The sequence below is a fragment of the Solanum verrucosum genome, unplaced genomic scaffold (genome assembly GCF_900185275.1).
Source record: "Solanum verrucosum unplaced genomic scaffold, falcon-dt-bn FXZP01000231.1, whole genome shotgun sequence".
Lineage (NCBI taxonomy): Eukaryota > Viridiplantae > Streptophyta > Magnoliopsida > Solanales > Solanaceae > Solanum > Solanum verrucosum.
The window spans coordinates 1,030,335-1,053,248 of NW_026020176.1; the positions used below are offsets into that span (position 1 = coordinate 1,030,335).

Genomic DNA, 22,914 nt, shown 5'->3' on the forward strand with positions numbered 1-22,914 from the left:
AAGTGACATGCAAGAAAAGATCATGCTCTTTATATTCCACGTTCTATCCTCTTATTCCTCTCCCGAGTTCAATTCAGACAATGTGTTTATTTCAATGGTGATCAGGCACGAAATACGAAAAACAAGAATATAAGAACAACTAATATGATAAAGAAATTATGCCGAATTAAAATCACCAAACAATCATATTGTAAGTAAATATAATCCAAGAACGAGAAGTTTAACTCCGCATAGACATAGAGCAATTACAATGAATCATTCAAAGAAAAGATGTAAAATAAATAAAAGAGAAGAAAAGATGAAACCCTAAATTAAAAGTTAATTTCTACATTGTATCCTCCTCCCTTAATAATTTATAGTTATAGTTTGCATAATTGCGCTCCATAGCAAACATAAATATGTATATTTCACTATACATAATTCGCTATACATATACAAAAGAAAGCAGTTGTATAATCTATTTCGGTATACATACACAAAAGATCAATTGTATAATTTGTTTTTGTATAAAGCGAGAAAGAGAGAAAGACAAAGGAAAATTGGGCAGGGAAAGATTGTATTTGTATAATCATAAGTGTATAGGACGAAAATACATGCATTTGTATTGTATATACAATTTTCTCTCGCTTTATACAAACACAAACGCAATGTATATATTTGTGTTTGTATAAAGTGAGAGAGGCGAGTGAGAGTGGCGAGTGAGATCTGGGAGAGGGGAATGAAAATATATGTATATATACAGTTGCATCTCGCTTTATACAAACACAAACACATTTTATACATTTGTGTTTGTATAAAAGCGAGAGAGGCGAACGAGACTGCCACCAAAACGAGAGGGGCGAGCGAGATTCCACCAGGGAGAGGCGAAAATAGAAATAGTTTGCTATAGGGTACAATTAAATCAAACTATGTTTATAACATTTAATTTAAATTAATAATTTGCTATTATATACAATTTTTCCATAATTTATTCGTATGAACTATTTATAGATATAAAAAAGCTGAATAAAATAATCGAATCCAAAACAAATTAGGAACCCAAAAACCTAAAAGATTCTGCGTGAACAGTTCCGTGCGTCTTTCCGCCGCTTCAATGTTGCGTGTCTTCAAATGTTGACACGTGGCCATGCATGATTTCAATTCAACTCTGATTCTTTGCAACTTTTATATAATATATAATATTAATATATTCAATTTAATCTATTCAGCTGTCTGCTTAATTTCCTTCTTCAATCTTTCATCTTTAATTCGTTTTAGCTCCAAATTCCTTTATCTTCACATCAATTTAATCCTACAAATAAAATATACTATTAAGTACAATTCATAAATTCTATATTCAAAAAGGACAAATATAAATAATAAATGTGAGGCAAATAATGATTAAAAATATGTATTTTGGTCTCACATCAACAGGCGGCCCAAACCCAACTTACACATAAAAAAAAACAGCAATAAAAGTGCAAATATTGTTCCAAAAGGAGAAATGCTAGAAACTGCTACTCTTTGCTCTCTCTCATCTTCTCTGGATGTGAAGAAAACTAAAGAAGTTATGAACGAGAATTTTTTTTTTGTGAGTCCCATAATCAACATTACTTATGTGAGATAGTTGATTAATTGACATGTGGACTGAAGGGTCCCACAAGATTATTTAAAAGTAAATTTTAAAAAAAACTTTTAAAAGTCTATATTGTTTCTAATTGGAATGCTTAACTAGAGGACAATATAAAAAAACTTAAATGTACAAAAAAAAAGATCTCCATTAGATATCAAGGAAAAAGAAGGCATGCCAGCATCATGTAAGTAACTTAAAAATAATGTGATTTTAAAATTGTATCGATATAATATAACTTTTTAAAATAAACCAACTAAATCATATCACTAACACTATGAGTTAAGAGTTAAAATTCTTATTGTTCTCTTAATTGATTGCATGGAAAGAAGTTGAAATATGCAAATATAAAAATAACTCGTACTTTAAATTATACTTAAATATTTAAAATGATAAACTCTAATAAAAGAATGAAAACAATTTTTTTATATAGCAGTTATTAAAATTTTAAAACGGTGCTGCTATGCCTTCTTGTTAATTAATATGAATATTTTTTTGAGAAAATGGTCGAAAACCACTTCAACCTATACCCGAAATCTCAACTACACACTCTAATTTTACGGGTGTCTTATCACACCCCTTGGACTATTTAAAATGAAATAAATAACTGAGTTGGCACAGAGAGTGCATTCACTCTCTTTGAGAGAGTGGACTGCCTATTTTTTCCTTTTTATTATCTTTTTGATAGTTTTTTCTCTTTCTTTTTTCATTGTTTTCTTTCTCTTTCTTATTATCTAAACTATTTTTCTGATCTAAATTTTGTCATGGTCGGAGTTTGAAGATTTTCCGGCAACCTTTTGGAAATTCATCTCCTAATTAATTATTAATCTTTGTAAAGAATTAATTTGTAATCTAAACCAATCCATCAAACTTTTTCTTCTCTTGATAAGATTTTGTGTCTTTACATAACAATGTTCTTAACTTTTTGAAGAAAGATACTTCTTTTTTACTGTTGAATATAAATTCAACTACTTTATATACTAAAGAGAGTTTAGATTAAATTTATTTATTATAGAAGACTAAACTTTGTATTCAATTCACTGACAAGATAACAAATATTTTTTGGGTTAAAACTTTGAGCAGGTGAAGAAAGTGAAAGGGTTATTGGTGAAGAGATGGAAGGTGATAAAGGCGGAACCAAGGATCATATCTCTATTCAAAATCCGCCGCCGCGTTCATCATTTTCTTAAACTCCTCAAAAACCATTTGGCTTCTAGATCTCTATTCAAAATTCCTCATCTGTTTTTGAAAAAAAACTCCTATAACTAAGAGATAATGAGAAAGTTAACCTGAAAGGATTAGATCATAGTTTATCCCTAGTAAAACATCTAGGGGTCGTGGAGGTGGAGGGGGAGATGGTGGCGGTGATATCGATTTTTTTAGCGGCGGGGTTGAAGAAAAGGATGGAAGAGGTGGCAAGTCTACATTTCTCTACAACTACACTGGGTAATTAAATCTTCAACAAAAAAAATAAATTCTCCCAAGTTGGATTCAAATCCCTCAATATTATTTTAAATCGAAACTTTCACAAAGAATTAAGGTTGAAAAATAATTGAGGAAGAAAGGATAAAGAAGAAGGAGAAAAAATAATTAAAAAAGATTAATTGGTGAAAAACACGTGTCAAGTGCGTGTGTTTCACCACAAGACACATGAGTGGTTATAGCGTTTTAAGGGGTTATTTATTTCATTTTTAAATAGTTCAGGGGGTAGGACACCTGTGAAGTTGAAGTGTGTAGTTGAGATTTCGGATATAGATTGGAAGGTTTTTAGACCATTTTCTCAAAAAAAAAAATTGTTTCTTGTCTTCTACTTGGGCATTCTAATTAGGAATAATATAGATTTTCAATATTGTCTTTTTTATAATTTATTTTAAAATAATCTTGTGGGACCTTTCAATTCACATGTCAATTAATAAACTGTATTACATAAGTAGGTGACGAGTTCTTCAAATTATCGACATATAGTGATTGATGGAGTGAATCATGACATAGTCTTCTTGAAACAAAAAATTTACACATGTGAAAGGTTTCAATTGAATGAAATGCCATATGCACACTGTTTGCAACAATTTTTAAAGGTGATAGAAAACAAATTGTAATCACAAATAAAATATGAAGAAACATAAAAAAAATATTGATAAACAGTGTAGGTACAAATCCGTTCCTTCCTTGATTCTTCTCCCTCTTAAGAATATGATTTGCACTTGATCTTCATAATTCGAGGATCGTTAGTGACTTATTTCTCGAACATATGAGGCTACATCTTGATGAATATCCCATGAATTTATGGAATTTTTGAGATTTCTTTTCAAGGAATATAGTATCCTTTATATAGGCATGAACTAGGCTTTAGGGTGGATAGCCTCCAAGAACCTTAACTGGAATTGAACATCTCTTGTAGAATCCAAATTGAAATCGGACACGTCTTGTAGAGTCCCACAAGATTTCAATGTCTACAAATGTCCCCTGCTTCATGGCTTGTCGGAGGGTAGACTTGATAAACTCAAAGACGGAGCTTGAAGTATACATTCTTCCACCTTTGAGGTTTTGTGGCATATTTGATTTGTGAGAGAAGAGATGGATGACAGATTTGGTCCCACTAGGCGTGCCAATTTATTTGCAACAAATTTCAAAGTTAAGATTTGGATGATGCCTTTGATTGCACTGCATTCTGAGAGGCTCCTTTTGGATTAGCTGGCTGGTTTGACTTCATATCGCTATTGCTCGCTGCCTCTTTAGCCACTGCACCTTGAGAACCTCTAATTTGAGCTGTTCTCTTATCCTTTCTCTTTGGTCTGTAACTAGACCTCTCCCTCTTGGGAAGCCACCTCTCTGGATCAGGTGGAGGTCTTGGATTAGCTGGGTCAAAGCCCTTCGGATATTTCGGCTTTCTCTTCGTCTTTTTCTTCGCCTTATCCTTACTCTTCCCTCCGTATGTTTCAGTGGCACCAGCATTTGGACCTTACTTCCATGGCTTTTCACTAGCTGCCCATAAAGGCGTGCTGCCTCCTCTTTCCTTCCATGCCTGAGCTTGAAAGCAGCTGCCTCCTGCATGATGGTATTGAGCTTATTGTCTTCAGTCATGGCATTTGACCACCACTTGATTGCGGAATCAAACACAGCATCAGCACCATCAGTATCTCCAGCCCGTTCCTTGAGAGAGACAATAGTGGCAACAGTTGCAGGCTTGTGTTGAATGTCAGGTATTTTCGCCAAGGAATCAGCTGCAATCTGTGGATGGCCAGCAGCTGCAGCAACCTGAGCCCTTGCAAGCAGGATAACCTTGGACCTGTCAGGAAACTTATCTGCATACTGTCCAAGTATTTCTTCAGCTTTAGCAGCCTTGTTCTCTCTCACATGTACAGCAGCTTGAAGAAGTATAAGCATCAAGTGTTGAACAAAATAATTCCCATGTTATCCTTGGTTCACAACAGCTACAAGAATTGAAGAAGGCGAGTGATGATTTCAGACAAAGCTCCAAGTTTAAGACATAAATAGAGTAGTAGCTGGGTATATATATATCTTGGACACGTGGAATGAAATCTCAACATTGATCAAGAATGTGTTGGATGATTTATAGTCATCTGATTATTTTAGCCTCTAGAAGTTTCTGTAACAAACTTGTAAATATTCATTTAGATTTATTTATTTTTAGGCAAATAGAAATTTTACAGCTGTATAGTTTGTTACGAATAGATTCCTTTTGTATTAGCATAAATACTGTACAGATTTCAATGAAAAGACACACAAAAATTTCTCAATTATTTCAACTCTTTCTTCATGGTATCAAAGCAGGAAATCTGATCCTAAATTTCCTGATTTCATCTTCCTAATTCTTCTTCTTTCAACGCTATATCTGCTGCTATGGTTTCTTCTGATGAAACTCCAACTATCACTAACTCAGGATCCAGTTCTAAGGATTCTAATCACCATCTTTTCCTTCATTCCTCGGATTACCCAGGAATGAGTCTTATTAATTTCATTTTTGACGGCAAGGGCTATGGTGGATGGCGTAGATCAGTCCTGATAGCTCTCTCAGCAAAAAATAAGATTGCTTTCATAGATGGCTCTGCTTTGGAACCATCTGCAGATTCACCAGACTTCAAACCTTGGAATAGATGCAACGACATGGTGTTGTCTTGGTTGTTGAACTCTCTATCCAAGGATTTATCTGGAAGTGTCATATATTCGAAGACTGCACGGGACCTCTGGGCAGATCTGGAGGCACGTTTTGGCCAAACAATTGGGGCTGAACTCTATCACCTGCAAAAGGAGCTAAGCGACTTAGTTCAAGGATCAAGTGACATAGCAGGATATTTCACCAAATTCAAAAGACTGTGTGATGAATTGGAGACTCTAAATGCTGATGTTAATTGTGGATGCACTTGCTCTTGTGGAGGTAAGGCAAAAATCACTAAGTCTCTACAAGATGAGAGGCTTATTCACTTCCCCATGGGTCTACAAGGTAAAGCATAAATCTGATGGTGGAATTGAAAGACTCAAAGCCCGATTGGTTATAAGAGGGGATACACAACGTGAGGGGATTGATTTTCATGAAACATTTTCTCCGGTGGTAAAAATGACTACCATTCGTTGCTTATTTACTGTGGCTGTCAAGAATGATTGGAGAGTTTACCAACTAGATGTTAATAATGCTTTTTTACATGGAACCTTACAAGAGGAAGTATATATGAAGTTTCCACCTGGAATGGAACCTCCTCACCCCAATCTGGTCTGTCGTCTAAAAAAATCACTTTATGGGCTGCGACAGGCATCCCGACAGTGGTATGCCAGATTGATTGTTGCTCTTAATTTCAAAGGATATACATCTTCACTCAATGATTATTCTCTCTTTTATAAAAAGGTAGGGACCTCTGTTTCTATCGTCGCAGTCTACGTCGATGACATATTGTTAACTGGAAATGATCCCACGGACCTACATACACTTAAACAATTTCTTGATCATGAATTCAAAATTAAAGATCTCGGGGAGGTTCACTATTTCTTGGGAATGGAAGTCCTTCGAGAGTCTCAAGGACTGATTTTGAGCCAACGGAAGTTTACTTTTGATTTGCTTGCTGAATTTGATACTCCTGAGTCTCCCTCTGTTTCTTCTCCTCTTGATCCGTCCCAAAAACTTCGAGCAGATGAATGGGAGCTTCTTTCTGATCCTAGTATATATCGACGTCTAATGGGAAAATTGAACTTTCTTACCCATACTCGTCCGGATCTCTCTTTCCTAGTACAACATCTCAGCCAATACATGTAAAATCCTCGTTTGCCTCATTTTCTTGCTGCACTCCGTGTCATTCGTTATCTTCGGTCTTCCCCAGACCAAGGTCTTTTCTTTTCTTCAAATCCTTCCTTCAAGATCCTTGCTTTTTGTGATTCTGACTGGGGATCTTGTCCAGACTCTCGCCGCTCAGTTTCTGGTTATTTTATCAGTCTTGGCGACTGCCCTATTTCTTGAAAATAAAAAAAACAGACTTCTGTTTCCTTGTCGTCCGCTGAAGCAGAGTATAGGTCCATGCGTCGTGTTGTGGCTAAGTTAACATGGTTGGTTCGTCTTCTTGAAGATATTTCCGTCATTCCAATTTTACCTATTCCAGTGCACTCCGATAGTCAATCTGCCATTCATATTGCCAAAAACCCAGTTTTTCACGAACGAACCAAACACGTCGAGTTGGATTGCCATTTTGTCCGACAACAATTTCTTTCTGGCTTGATATCTCTCTCTTTTGTTCCGTCTCCTTCACAGGTCGCTGATCTCTTTACTAAACCCCTTTCCGGACCATCTCATCGATCAATCCTTGCCAAGTTGGGTCTCACTACTTTCCCCTCCAACTTGAGAGGGGGTGTTGAACAAAATAATTCCCATGTTATCCTTGGTTCACAACAGCTACAAGAATTGAAGAAGGCGAGTGATGATTTCAGACAAAGCTCCAAGTTTAAGACATAAATAGAGTAGTAGCTGGGTATATATATATCTTGGACACGTGGAATGAAATCTCAACATTGATCAAGAATGTGTTGGATGATTTATAGTCATCTGATTATTTTAGCCTCTAGAAGTTTCTGTAACAAACTTGTAAATATTCATTTAGATTTATTTATTTTTAGGCAAATAGAAATTTTACAGCTGTATAGTTTGTTACGAATAGATTCCTTTTGTATTAGCATAAATACTGTACATATTTCAATGAAAAGACACACAAAAATTTCTCAATTATTTCAACTCTTTCTTCATCAAGCTACCAGGGAACATCCCAGGTAGAGCGCCAACTAGTTCTCTAGCTTGTAACAATCCAATGACAAAAATAAACGCTGGAAAAAGACTCGGGGAATAAACAGTAGCAGTTGGATGTTTATTAATGGGTCCCCTTGTTTCTAATGCATCAATTGTTCAAAGGAGAACCATTGCAAACTGATGTAAATCTTACAGATAATATACCTGATCCATCGTATTAGAATGAAGTAGCAGCAACACCATATTCGTATATATTGCTTCCCTTGGCTTCTGTGAGAGCTTCAAGTTCAGTCCACGAGCAAGCTGGAACTTCTCTGGTCCATCACTTTTCTCTATTAGCTTATCAAGTTTCCTTAGGCCATCAGAGACATCTTTAGGACCCTTTAAAGCAATGAGATTATTTACTGCCACCGCAAGTGAAGACTCGTCGGCCAAATTTCTTTTGACAAAATCAGTATAAGATGCAACGGCCTCTTGGGCGTTCCCTAGATCCTGGAGAGAGAAATTCTCTTCCATTAGTGTTTCCTGACCAATTCTGTAATTCCATTGTCCACAGTAAGATATTCATCTTTCTTCTATATTTTCATTTCATTCATGCAAAAACTGGAAGTTTCACAGAGAATTGCAAAGAAGTGGAAGATTTTACCACATTTAATTTGACACTTCTAAAAATGCATAAAGTTTATAAAAAGACAAAGGAGAGAAAATATCAATATACGATTGTTCCAAATTAATAGACCAGAATGCAGTTTGTCCCTTGTAACATCTCATAAATAGATATTCCAGTTTACCCTATGATCTCTGGCATCAAATAACAAACTGCATACAATTGTCTACAAGATATAAAGAGGAGATCATCCTACAAAACGCAACTTATAATTTACAGCCTCATATAAACATGCCCCCTATTTAATAACCCCCGCCCCCCCAAACCAAACCAAACCAAATCAAAGAGAAGACATTAAGACTTAAAATAAAAAGGCAAGTAACAATTATAACCAATCAAAAACACAGAAGCATTATTTGCATGATCCTGAAAATTGGAATGGCTAAAAAAAACTTTATTTCTTGTATAAAGAACCGTAAACTCCATTTTTCATACAACAAATAAGAAGATATAGCGGCTTTGCAGATATTTTAACCCCCAACATACAAGCACTTTTGACTGTAATGGCACACATCTTTTCAATTAGACTGGTTCTAAATTGTTAGTCTATCATTACTAAAGGGTTAACAAACCAACAAAAAGTTAAACACAAATAAGAAAATAAAAGATGCTTAAGATTCTCCTTAAGTTCATAGAGACAAGAATAAATCAATTGCTAAAGTAAGTACATCTTGATGACAACTTAAACCCTCCAAAATAACTTCCAAGCAAGGAAATATCTGATGTTTTTTACTAGTCATAGATTGTGCATCATCAAGTGTTAATAAAATGGATAAAAGTCATACAAATAAAGCAAGTCAGGACTAACAGAATCTAACTTTTTTCATGATGTTATGATCAGCTAGTTAGAGTCAAACTTGCCTTCTAGCTGACAATAACAGTTGTTCTGCATCTTTGTATTTCTCCCTTTCAATTAAAGAGCAGGCAGTACTGTAAGCCAATTCAAAACTGCTAGTTGCTTCAACTCTCAGTGAATCCAAGGTTCCCTGCACTTCAGAAAACCTTCCAGCAGAAACCAGACCAGCAACAAGATTTATCTCCAAGATTTATGGGTTGAATATGGGTATCAACCCATATTTTACCCATGTAAAAAGTCAATCACCCAATCCATTAAAATATGGGCGGGTTACAAAAATATAGGCTCATTTTGCCGGCACTATGTGTACTTATAGATGTGCTGGTCCGTAGGTGCGAAACTATGGTAAGTGAAGATGTTAAAAAGGGACCGGGTAGACCTAAAATCACATAGAAGAAAGTAATCCCAAAAGACCTGGTATAATTATAGACTTAGCTAACGATAGGGCACAATGGAAGAAAAGATCTTAAGGTGATAGCCATTAGTTGAGGATATATTTTACACTCATATGGACCTTATTTGTTATGATGATGATATGATATGAGCTTAAATGAAGAAATCAGGATTCATATAGCCAATCCCAACTTGTTTGGGACTGAGGCGTAGTTGTTGTTGATTCAAAGTATTTAATGTGTTTGGTTGTTAAGATTAAGAAGTAAAAGCTAGTGCTTTTTAATCACCGAAAGATTTGAAATTTGTGATTTTAGATTTAATTTTAAAAGTTAATGCTTGCAAGTATTTAGTATGTTTGGTTGTTTTATTTGATGTAGGATGGATAGGGTTTGCATATATATTGCTTACAATGGAAAATGGACTACAGATAACAAGTATTTGGATCATGAGATCAAGCTAATTCTTGTGAATGATGGGATAACATTTGAAGGTCTCGCCGAGAAGATTTTTCAGGGTCTAAAACTGAAAGTGGGTGAGATTAAAGCAAATATTTGGTTTGACTCGAATCTAGAAACAAGGAAAGGAATGCAAGTAACAAATGATGAGGAAGTTACTACTTCCATCTACTTGTTGAAAAATGATCCAAACTTCAAGACTTCCTGTTTCATTGTTGCTATTGCGGAAAATAATTCTTTGTATGCAGTCAATATTGTACAACGTGAGGAAATGCAGATTGAAAGAGATGAGACATCGATACCAGTTGAGCCAATATCAGAATTTGAACCTCTGGAAACAAAATCATCTCATGGTATGAAACTGAGAAAAAGGGCCCAGAACAAAAAAGTATCAAAAAAAAGAAAAATATCGAGGAGTAAAACAGACGATTTGTCAGGTGTGATTTTGAGAGAAGATGCTTCATTGGATGAAATAGTTGTGGGATCTTTGTTTGCGAACAAAGAATGTTTAAATATTTCGGGAGCTTTTGATAAATATCGACAGATGCACCCATCTTTCCTAAATGATTCAAAATCTGAGATTCCAACAGCATTGACTCAGTACTTCCTTCTTGCCCTTTCAAGGACTCTAAAGCCTCCTCCAATTTATTTTGCCGATATAAGCAATAACCCCTTTCAAAGAAAGCATGACAATGAAAAAGGGGAAACGTTAGTGAGAAAAACAAAATCTAGAATTGAAGAGAAAGGAACTTATTTTTCTTTTCATCAAGTAGAGGTGATACACTGAAACACAAGGCAAGTATATGTAAATAATTTGCATAAAGATGGGTCTGGAAGGACCCAAAGCTAACTTGGCACTGAAAATAAGCTTATGAAATTGTTAACTATCCCCTGTAGGAATAATCAGGGACTGATGACTGCTCGTATATTTCCTATTATACTTCCTACTTCTTAGTTGGAATTGCCCATGGGAGGAAGCCATAAGGATGTTTCAGTTCTAATCATATCACTCAGGTTATACAATACGAGACTATCAGATGAAAAAATCACTGTCTCGAACATCCTGGAGAATCGACCTTTGGTATGAGTATCCTAACTAGCTTAACAACATACGTTGTACTTTCTTCTCTTTTTCCTCTTCCTAACCGTAGATCACTGACAATTATTTCTTAAGGGTATTTGAGTCTTTTTCTATGCATTTAACATATATACTATGTCATTTTGACCCTAAATCTAAGTCCTATAACAACCTTTCTATCCCTAGTTCTATCCGAACCCTCTTATTCTCTCAAATTCCCAAATCCCATCCAAGTTCATTGTCCCCAATTCTCTCTCAAGTTCAAGGAAGAAACTAGGGTTCAAGCTTCAAGTCTCCTTTTTCCTCCATTGCTTTTGGGCTTTGATGATCAAGGTATGTGAGAATTCACCAATGGTTCAATTCATCCATTGGATCCCAAAAGATTTCCAAGTTCTAAGTCAATTTCATCAAGTTTGATTAGGGTTTCATTCAATTCTCCATGGGTCCTATTTGTTATGATTCAATTGTTTGATTTTAATCTTATTATGAATGGTTTGATTCAATTACACGTTTTCCAATTGATTTCACATGGACCCATGCATTATTCATGATTTTGACTATGAATTTATGAAGAAAGCTACGAATTTGTGAATGATGATGTATTGAAGTTATGTATGATTTATGAAAAGAATGTTTATGAACTAAGGTTGCTTTCAAGATAAGCATCAATAAAATTGTGAAAAGCTTTCTCACAGCATAAGAATTTTGAAAGATTCTCACATATTAAGAAATCATGATTGGTGAAAGGTTTTCTCACACATGTATGGATCATGATTTAAGGAGCTACTCTATGATGACTTAAGCTTGGATTAGTGACTTAATTATGTTTTTCCATATATGATGATATGTTTACGAATATGCCTATTATGTTGGAATTTTTACTTAGCACCGAGAGGACATTGAGATGGAGTCTCTCCCATTAGTAGAAGACGGGTCTCTAGTAGCAATCTACTTGCCCCTAACTACGTGCCCCTGTAGGATTATCATAGAAAGACATAGCTAGTGGATCCATCTAAGCTAGAAGTTCATGGTCCTTACCTAGGCAAATAGAACATCTCTTTTCGGCTTTGAGATGTTGTGGAATTACCAAAAGGAAAGAGGTTGGTCAGGTGCAAATGGGTGTTAACTATGAAATATAAGTCAGATGGGTCCAAAGAAAGATATAAAGCACATTGGGTAGCAAAGGGTTATACACAGACCTATGGAATTTGATTATTTGGAGACTTTTGCCCAGTGGAAAAAATGAATACAGTGAAAATCTTATTATCATTGGCTGCAGTTTTTAATTGGAACCTACAACAATTTGATTTAAAAAATGTCTTTTTACATGGAGACTTAGATGAGGAGATCAATATGGAGGTGCCACCTGGTTTTGAAAGCAAGAAGGGAATGTTGTGTTGACTGAAGAAGGCACTCTATGGATTAAAGCAATCACCTCCCTCGTGCATGGTTTGGAAGATTTACAAAGGTTATGATCAAGCTAGGGTATCGACAAAGTCAAGCAGACCACACCTTGTTCATACGACACTTAAGTGATGATTCAGAGCAGATACAAAATTTGAAAAAGTGTTAACTCAAGGAATTTGACATCAAAGAGCTTGGTAAATTAAAGTATTTTTTGGGAATCGAAGTGGCACACTCAAAACAAGGAATCTTTATTTCCCAAAAAAATTATGTGCTTGATTTGCTTCAGAAACAGAAAAATTAGGGTATAAACCAGTGGCTACACCAATATCATAGATTGTGCAATGCTCCAAAAGATTATGTGGTAGATAAAGGCTTGTAGGGAAATTGATTTACTTGTCCAATACAAGGCCAGACATTGCATTTGCTGCAAGCGTTGTTAGCCTATTTATGCATGATCCTAGAGAAATGCATCTACATCAGGTGGGGAAGAGTGTCATGACCCGCCACCTCATCACGCCATGTCAGTTCCACGTGGCATAAAGTTGTCCATTTGGAAGCATAAGTATATTAGCATTTATGAGAAGATTCTAGAACCATGAAGAACTTCTTGGAAAGACTCTAGAATAGCTAAGAAGAATTCTTGAAAAGCCTTAGAATAGTCTACGCATGTAGAGAATTCTAGAAAAAAGGTTTATTTGTAAATATGTAGGGACTTATGTAACAATTATTATTTACACTTTGCCCCTAAGTTAGTAGTATAAATAGAGGGGCATCCATAGGTAAATCAACCAAGCAAAAGCAAGCAATCTTCCAAAGCAATACAAAAGCCTTCTTATAAACTCTCTTGTGTTTTTCTCCATTCTCTTAGCAATTTAGTATTAAAAGGCTTACTTGAGCTTGCAAGATCGTGAAAGATTCATGAACGAGTTGTCTAGTGCCGCACAGTGTGCTTCATAGAAGTCTAAGGCCCTGACAAAGTGGTATCAAAGCAAAACTTGATACTAATGGGAATGGCAAATGAGGAGACATTAACGCTGCTAGCACCGACAACGTTAGGCCGGATGGTGGATGAAGCACCAAAAAAGGGAGGAAAAATCTTAAGAAGAATGAGGAATTGTTGTGTGAACCTACACGAAGCGAAGCATTAACATCCCACTCACCTTCAGCCACTGAGGCAAGTGATGATGAACGTGGGAACAACCCGTAGACATTATGCCTAGAATTGAGTGGATTGTGGGGTTGACACAACAAGGTAGGTTGTGGTGATTTTAGACAGACGCTTCAACGGGGTCGATTAAAAGTTCAAGACTCTTGAGGACTTCACCTTTGACAAAAATGAAAACATCTTCAAAGAGTTGGAGGCGCATAGGCATGCGGAATATGAGAGAAAACATCATCTCTTCCTTGGATGTCGGCTCATGGATGCATTAAGCACAGTTAAAACCATGAAGGCCGAGATGAAAGCACTCAAAGTGGGCATTGAAGTTGAAGGACCCTCGTTGTTCGACAGATATAGGGAGGCCAAGGTTGAGGCTCCCAAGCCACCTCAAAGGCGTCCGTGATACGCAAGAGGTGGAGAATTTCATATGGCATTTGGAGAACTACTTCAAGTGCAATAGGGTGAAGAGCGATGAGAACAAGATCAACACTGTCGCGTTGTACCTCTTGGAGATGGCCATGCTTTGGTGGAGGCGTAAAGAGTCCGAGATACGGAAGGGGCTTTGCACCATCAACACTTGGGAGCAATTCTGAGAAGAGTTCAAGAAGACATTCTTTCCCAACAACGTCATCTATGAGGCAAAACGCAAGTTTAGGGAGTTGAAGCAAACAAACAACATACGAGCATATGTGAAGGAGTTCACCACCCTCACGCTTCAGATTCCCAACCTCACGGATGAAGATATGTTGTTCCACTTCATGGATGGGCTGCGAAGTTGGGCCAAGATGGAGTTGGAGCACCAATAGGTTAGGACTATTGATGAAAGTCATCACGCAGGCCAAAGCTCTGACAGACTTTAAGCATGACAGAGGAAAATGAGAAGAGAAGAGGGGTAGTCATGACTAAGGTAGAGGAGATCATGGAAAAAGCAAAGAGCAACAACCACATCCCAAGAATCATGACACCTATAAGTCTGATGGAAAAAAGTTTAAACGTTAGAGTGATGTTATAGGAAAACACAGGTTACAAAGGGAAACAGTTACTACATATGCGGTGGGCTGCATGGCTATGCAAGATGCCCTGAACTGAAGAATCTTAGTGCCATATTACAAGAATGGAAGGAGAAAGATACACAAAAGAATATGGCGCACAATATGTAGACATCACGATCAATGGAAGACCCGCTCGTACTATGGTCAACACAGGTGCAGAGGCCAACATCATTACCAAGAGCCAAGCAACAAATTTGAGGTTGAGTTACAATCCAAGTAACACTCACCTCAAGACAGGTAATGCTCCACTAACTCCCTTGTGTTGAGTCACTCATGGAGTAAGCATCACGAAAGGCAAGTGTTAAGGAAACCAACTTTATTGTCGCTCTGTTAGATATCTTTGATATAATTCTTGGGCAAGAGTTCTTCCAGAAATGTCACACGATGACCAATCCTTACCTCCAATGACTCTTAGTCATGGAGCAAAAAGGATCATGTATGGTGCCCGTGATTAAGGTACTAAAGATAGAAGGACAAGCTCAACTATAGGCTATGCAGCTCATGATGGGCCTTAAGAAAGAGGAGTCGACGCTCAAAGCCACCATTCCGAGAGTGACTAAAAGCAATAGACCTAGAACATTTTTATCACCACGTATAGAGAAAATACTAGAAAAGAATAAGGATGTAATGTCTAAGGAGTTGCACAAGGGCACTGATCAAGTCAATATTCTACTGGCCACACATGTGAGAAGGCAAGATTCAGATGTTCATACAACAACAATGTGCCACGGTCGTCGCAATATCAGGTGGGGAAGAGTGTCATGACCCCCCACTTTATCACACCACATAAGCGCCACGTAGCATAAAGTTGTCCATTTGGAAGCATAAGTATGCTAGCTTTTATGAGAAGATTCTAGAACGATGAAGAACTTCTTGGAAAGACTCTAGAATATCTAGGAAGAATTCTTGAAAAGCCTTAGAATATTCTACGCATTTAGAGAATTCTAGAGAAAATGGTTTATTTGTAAATATATAGGGACTTATTTTACAATTATTATTTACATTTTAGCCCCTAAGTTAGTAGTATAAATAGAGGGACATCCATTTGTGAATCGACCAAGCAAAAGCAATCAATCTTCCAAAGCAATACAAAAGTCTTCTTATAAACTCTCTTGTGTCTTTCTTCATTCTCTTAGCGATCTAGTATAAAAAGGCTTACTTGAGCTTGCAATATCGTGAAAGATTCGTGAGCGAGTTGTCAAGTGTCGCACGGTGTTCTTAGTTGAAGTCTAAGGCTGTGACACTAGGGCATAAAAGACTAGGACACACTTTTACTTCAGTCCTTAGTAAACTGTTTGCTACTGATGTCACTACTGTTAGAAATAAAATAGTAGACTGTGTAGTGTGCTAGTAGCATAAAAAGTAGTAGTTGTTTTGAATTGTTTCATGTAGATCTTTGGGGTCCCTACAAGACTTGATACATATGATGGGAACAAATATTTCTTGACAGTTGTAGATGATTTTTCAAGATATATATGGTTGTTTCTTTTAAAATGGAAATCTGATGTTTGTATATCCCTTCAATACTTTATGAATTATACCAAAAATCAGTTTGGAAAATCAGTAAAAAATAATAAAGACTGATAATGGTACTAAATTCATCAACACAATATACGATCAATTATTTAAACAATTAGCAATTGTTCATCAGACAACATGGGTTTACACTCTTCAACAGAATGATGTGATACAATGTCAATTGAGTAAGCCTAAAGAGCATAGAAGATTGATAGTTGCTCTTGAACAGCTGAACTCGATTCTTCCAAGGAAGAAGATGAATTGAGAGAGAAGAGATAGAGAGAGAAAGAGAATTTCTTATTGATCTAAATTGATACCTTTATAATGAAATCAACGAGTATATGTAAGAAGGGACAGCTATCCACAAATTAGTTATAACAACTTGTAACCGACTTCCTATACAACTATTACAACTCACGTGTCAGTCACGTGTCCCACTTAACAGACTCAAATACAAAATTAACGACTAACTCGATTTCTAATCAATTGACATGTAACAATACTCCCCCTCTTCATCTGATCCTTGACCTCAAGGATTAAAATATAGAAACCGCTGGGTGAAAGACTGATAATCCTCCCAAATGCTATCATCTTCAGACGCATTGAACCATTTGACTAACAACTGAGTAGCAGGTCTGCCATGCTTCTTGATAATTCTTCTATCAAGAACTGGTGTTAAGAGGATGTGACCAGCGTCAACATGAACCTCAGGGAGGGTAGCCGAAACAATATGGGACCCTAACTTCCTTTTGAGCTGAGAAATATGAAAAGTAGAGTGAATTCGAGAGGCAGGGGGTAATTGGAGAGTGTACGCAACTGAACCCACCCTTGCTATAATTTGAAAAGGACCAAAAAACTTGGCTGAAAGTTTTTGGAAAGTATGAGATTTCAATGATGTTTGTCTGTAAGGATGTAACTTATGTAGACCCAATCCCCGACTACATAAGACCTATCAGTCCTTCCTTTATCAGCTTGAGACTTCATCCTACTTTGCGATCTAGCTAAATGACACTTTAGGCATCTCAAGGTAGCCTCTCTGGCTTGTAAACTCCTATCGACCATGTCAAGTTGGGAGTCGAAAGGCATGTAAGGAAGGAGCGGAGGAGGTGTTTGACCATAAACAACATCATAGGGTGTCATGTTAATAGCAGAATGAAATGAAGTGTTGTACTACCATTCGGCTAGGGCCAACCATTGGGGCCATTCCCTAGGTTTCTCAAACGTCATGCACCTGAGATAACACTCAAGACATCTATTAACAACTTCAGTCTGCCCATATGTCTGAGGGCGGTATGCCGAGGAAGTGAGCAAGGTGACCTTCTGCAATTTGAAAAATTCTTTCCAAAACCTGTTTGTAAATACTGGATCTCTATCATAGACTATGGTTTTTGGCATTCCATGCAGTTTGAATACCCCATTCATGAAACCTGAGCCACCTCCACTGTAGTATAAGGGTGCTTGAGTGCCATAAAGTGAGTTGCTTTGCTCAACCTGTCAACTACCACAAAAATAACCTCATGTCCAGCGACCTTAGGAAGACCCTCTATAAAATCCATCGAAATATCTTGCCACACTTTATTTGGAATTGGTAGAGGTTGAAGAAGGCGGGTATGCTACATTTTCACCCTTGCACCTTTGACAAACATCACAACATCTAACATAGGCATAGACATCCTATTTCATTTTCTTCCAGTAAAAATCCTATTTAAGTCGTTTAAGCCTCTGTAAGGTGGTTGTGATACCAGAATGACCTCAACTAGCACTGTCATGGTGTAAAGCTATCAGATCTTTTCTCACTGTAGCCATAGAGCCTACCATAGGTCTGTGATTTTGTGCAAGTACAACACCAATACCTCCTCCAGAGGCATCTGTTTCCACTATGAATTCTGTGGAAAAATCTGGTAAAGCTAACACAGGTGCTGAAGTAACGGCCAATTTGAACTTGTCAAAAGCTTGAGTAGCAGCTTCAGTCCATTTGAAATTTCCTTTCTTCAATAAGTCATTCAAGGGTCTTGCTATAATACCAAAACCTTGGATAAACCTCCTGTAGTACCCTGCAAGTCCCAAAAACCCTCTCAATCCTTTTAAAGTTGTAGGTTGGGGCCAGTTCACCACAACATCTACCTTGCTTCCATCCATAGCAACCCCTTCTTGAGAGATGATATGACCTAAATAGTCAATCTGTTGAACCCCAAATGCACATTTACTTTGCTTCACATACAAAACATTTGCTCTAAGAACCTTGAAAGTTTCCCTCAGGTGAGAAAGATGATCAATCCACTTAGAGCTGTAGACAAGGATATCATCAAAGAATACTAAAATGAACTTTCTGAGATAAGGAAGAAAAATCTGATTCATCAAGCTTTGAAATGTAGAGGGGGCATTGGTTAGGCCAAAATACATGACCATGAATTCATAATGACCTTGATGGGTTCAAAAAGCAGTTTTTGGGATGTCAGGCTCGAACATCCTAATCTGATGATAACCTGATCGTAGATCCAACTTAGAGAAATACTTAGCTCCATGTAGTCCATCTAGCAATTCTTCAATCAATGGAATGGGAAACTTATCCTTGATAGTACGAGTATTCAGTTCTCTGTAATCGCCATGAACCATCCTTCTTCTTAACCATGACTATGGGTGAAGAATATGGACTAGTACTAGGCCTTATCACTCCTGAATCCATCATCTTATTGACCAACTTCTCAATCTCATCCTTCTGAATTGCAGGGTACCTGTAGGGTCTAATGTTGATAGGAGAAGTGCCTTTCTTCAAGACGATTATATGGTCATGATCTCTTGATGGTGGTAATTCAGTTGGTACCTCAAACAAATCATTGAAATCTCGCCGCATCTCCTGTATGTCAGCTTTATCCTTACGAACTTCATCACAAGTGTTTATAGAAAAGAAACTACTTGGTTACCCACTGTATTCCTCCCCCAAATACATACCCATAGAGATCAAGCATAGGTCGGCTGGTTTAGCTAACAATTTATCCATGCCACTTTGTTGTACCAGCTTAGCTGCAGGAGGTTTGACACCCCTCAGAGACACCTTGTGTCCCATGATACTGAACTCCATTTTAAGTTGTTTGAAATTCCACATTATATCCCCCAAGGTAATTAACCATTAGACCCCAAGGACCATGCTACACCCTCCAATAGGCAGTACTAACATGTCAGAATCGAATGAGACCCCTTGCATTTTCCAAACCAACTTCTTACATATATACTGGCAATGCATCTTCTTTCCATCAGCCACAGACACAGGAAAATGGGAGATAGCAGTTAAAACACATCCTAACCTTTTGGCAGTGTTTAAATCTAGAAAATTGTGAGTACTCCCTGTATCAATTAGGACTTGTACAACCTTGCCTTTAATAGATACTGTAACTCTCATAGCCCTAAAGTCATGCAGTCCATTCATTGCATGAACACACACATGAGGCAGAATGGCCCCCTGATCATCAGTCTCCAGGGAATGGCCTATCATAGTCAAGAATTTTGTAGGGTCTATTGCAACTTCCTGCTCTAATTCCTCAACACCCTTACTGTCCTCCTCTACTTCCATAGAAAATAATTGTCGCTTCTTCTTACCAACAAGCCCATAAACATACTTTTCATCACAATTAAAACATAGTCTTTTGCTCCTCCTTTCATCCATCTCTGCAGGTGTTAATAGTTTGACATTTTTCAGGTTAGGTTTGGGGTTATTAGAGAAGGTCATGGAATTGTTGGAAGGGTTTGGATGACTTCTACTGGATTGGTAGGTGGATCCATAAGAAAAAGTGGGAGTAGTTCTGGGATTGGAAAGTACTGAAGATCCAGAAAATACTTGCTTCTGGACAACTAAGGTTTGTTCCTGTATTCTAGCTAAGTTAACTGCCTTAGCTAGTGACCTTGGTGCAAGCATTTTAATAGGTAAGCCAATTTCTGGTTTCAACCCTCGAACAAAGCAACTAACAACTTGATCTTCTAATAGTTCAACCCTAGTGAGTAATTCATCAAAAAGATCGACATAGTCTTGAACAGAGTTTATCTGTCTCAAGTCCTTGAAGTCGCCCATTAGATCGTCAAATAGTTCAGCCCCAAACCTAGCATAGAGGCTTCCTATATACTCAGTCCAACGTGGTCATTCCCTTGACAGTCTGTGCTTCACATAAGATTGGTGCCATTGGAGTGCCTTGCCCTCGAAGTTGCTAGCCACCAGCTTAACCTTTAAGTCTTCTGGGGTTTCGTCTACATCGAAAAACTGTTCACATCTATAAAGCCATTCCCTCAATCCCTGTCCATCAAATTTAGGGAAATCCATCTGGTAATTACGAGTTGGTAATTGATAATTCCCGGGTCTATTTTCATCCCTAGGAATTCCTTCAGCTAGGGGTCTAACACCACCATGGGTGTTCGTAGATGTTGCCAACAATCTTCAAAATTCATCCATGGCCTGAGCCACACTAGCATCCACAGACTGTCGAATCTCAGCGACGAAGCTGGTTACTTCTTCCAAGGAGTGTTTGTGTCATGACCCGATTTCTCGAGTCATGATGGCACCTACTATACCCTACCAGTAGGTAAGCCAACCCGTAACCAAAACATCAAGCAATGAGCGAAAGGGCAGAAACTAGCGAAAACAACAAATCTAAACAAGAATAACAAGGCGGAAGCAACCCAAAATAAATATATACAGAAATCCTTCCCAGAACATGGAAGTCACTAGTACAGAGCTATCTAATAAAGAGTACAAGTCCCAAAAGTGGACTACAACAAAGTGTCTCAAAAGCAACAAGACTAGCTAAAACAAAAGAAGAAGACAGAACAAACCCAAAACGCCAAGTGCTCGCCCTCATCTCCGAATCACAGCTGCAAAAGAAGGCTGGAACAAATCACCGCTGGTAACTGGTACTGGGAACTGCATCACGAAATAGAACTAGCACTGAGTACCAAAGCAACATGGCAAAAAGGGTAAAAACAAAAAGAAAGGATAGAATCTAGACACAGAGAGGTCAAAAAGGAAATGAAAAGAAAGCACATGAGCATACCAGAAGTAAACAAAGTACAACTAAACCAAACCTAACTGGACTCCCATAAGCCCAGAAGGTACACTCGTGCGCAAGTTCAAATAAAATCTGAACGGACCCCCATAAGCCCGACAGGTACACAGAAAAGCTAAGTCTACAGAGAAAGAAGAAAATCGAACTCCCAGCCCAAAGTAACCAAGATAATCCATCAGACTCCCAGCTTCAAGACAACTTTAAGATTCATGAAAAGAATTATCCGGCCCATTACCTTGAACTAGCGGCGGTTGTTTTTTCCTTGAAGATTTGGAGGCATTATTTGTATGGTGTTCATGTGGATGTCTTTACCGACCACAAGAGTTTGCCATATATGTTTAGCCAGAAAGATCTAAATCTTCACTAAAGGAGATGACTTGAATTATTGAAAGACTATGACATGAGTGTTCTCTATCACCCCGATAAGGCGAATGTGGTGGCGGATGCTCTTAGTCGTTTATCGATGGGTAGTGTTGCTCACATTGAAGATAATAAGAAAAAGTTAGTTCAAGATGTTCATAGATTGTCCCGATTGGGTGTTCGGTTAGTTGACTCTACCAAGGGTGGTGTTATGGTTCACAATAGTTCAGAATCGTCTTTTGTGACCGATGTGAAAGCCAAGCAAGGTCTAGACCCAACTTTAGTTGAATTGAAGGAAACAGTGCTTAAAAAGTCCGTAGAGTGTTTTCCCAAAGGGGAGATGGTATAGTTAAATATCAAGGTCGTTTGTGTGTTCCTTATGTAGACGACTTGAGATAACAAATCTTGTAAGAAGCCCATAATTCTCGATATTCCATACACTCGGGAACCACCAAGATGTACTGTAACTTGTGGGAAATGTATTGGTGGAATGGGATGAAAAAAGATATTGCGAAATTTGTGGCTAAGTGTCCCAATTGTCAACAAGTGAAAGTTGAGCATCTAAAGCAGGGAGGTTTATCTCAAGATATTAGTATACCTACTTGGAAGTGGGAAGATTTGAACATGGACTTCATTGTTGGTTCGCCTCACACCTGGCGACAACATGACTCAATTTGGGTTATTGGTGATCGAATGACAAAATCGGCTCATTTTATCCCCGTCAAGGTTTCTTTTTCGGCGGAGGACTATGTCAAGTTATATTTGAAGGAAATGGTAAGGTTGCATGGAGAGCCCTTATCCATTATCTCTGATCGTGGTACCCAATTCACTTCTCAGTTTTGAAAATCTTTCCAAAAGGGTCTTCGTACTCGTGTTAAGCTTAGTACAGCCTTTCACCCACAAAGCGATAGGAAAGCGGAGCGTACTATCCAAACCTTGGAAGATATGTTGAGAGCATGTGTAATTTGACCTCAATGGTAATTGGGACGATCGCTTACCTTTGATGGAGTTTGCGTACAACAATAGCTATCACTCAAGCATTGGTATGGCTCTATTTGAGGA

At 37.6% G+C, this 22,914-nt stretch overlaps 1 pseudogene; it reads right to left on the reverse strand.

Moving 5' to 3' along the window:
* Positions 1-4,244: 4,244 nt before the first annotated feature.
* Positions 4,245-13,923, reverse strand: LOC125828983 (uncharacterized; annotated as a pseudogene).
* Between the last annotated feature and the right edge of the window lie 8,991 nt (positions 13,924-22,914).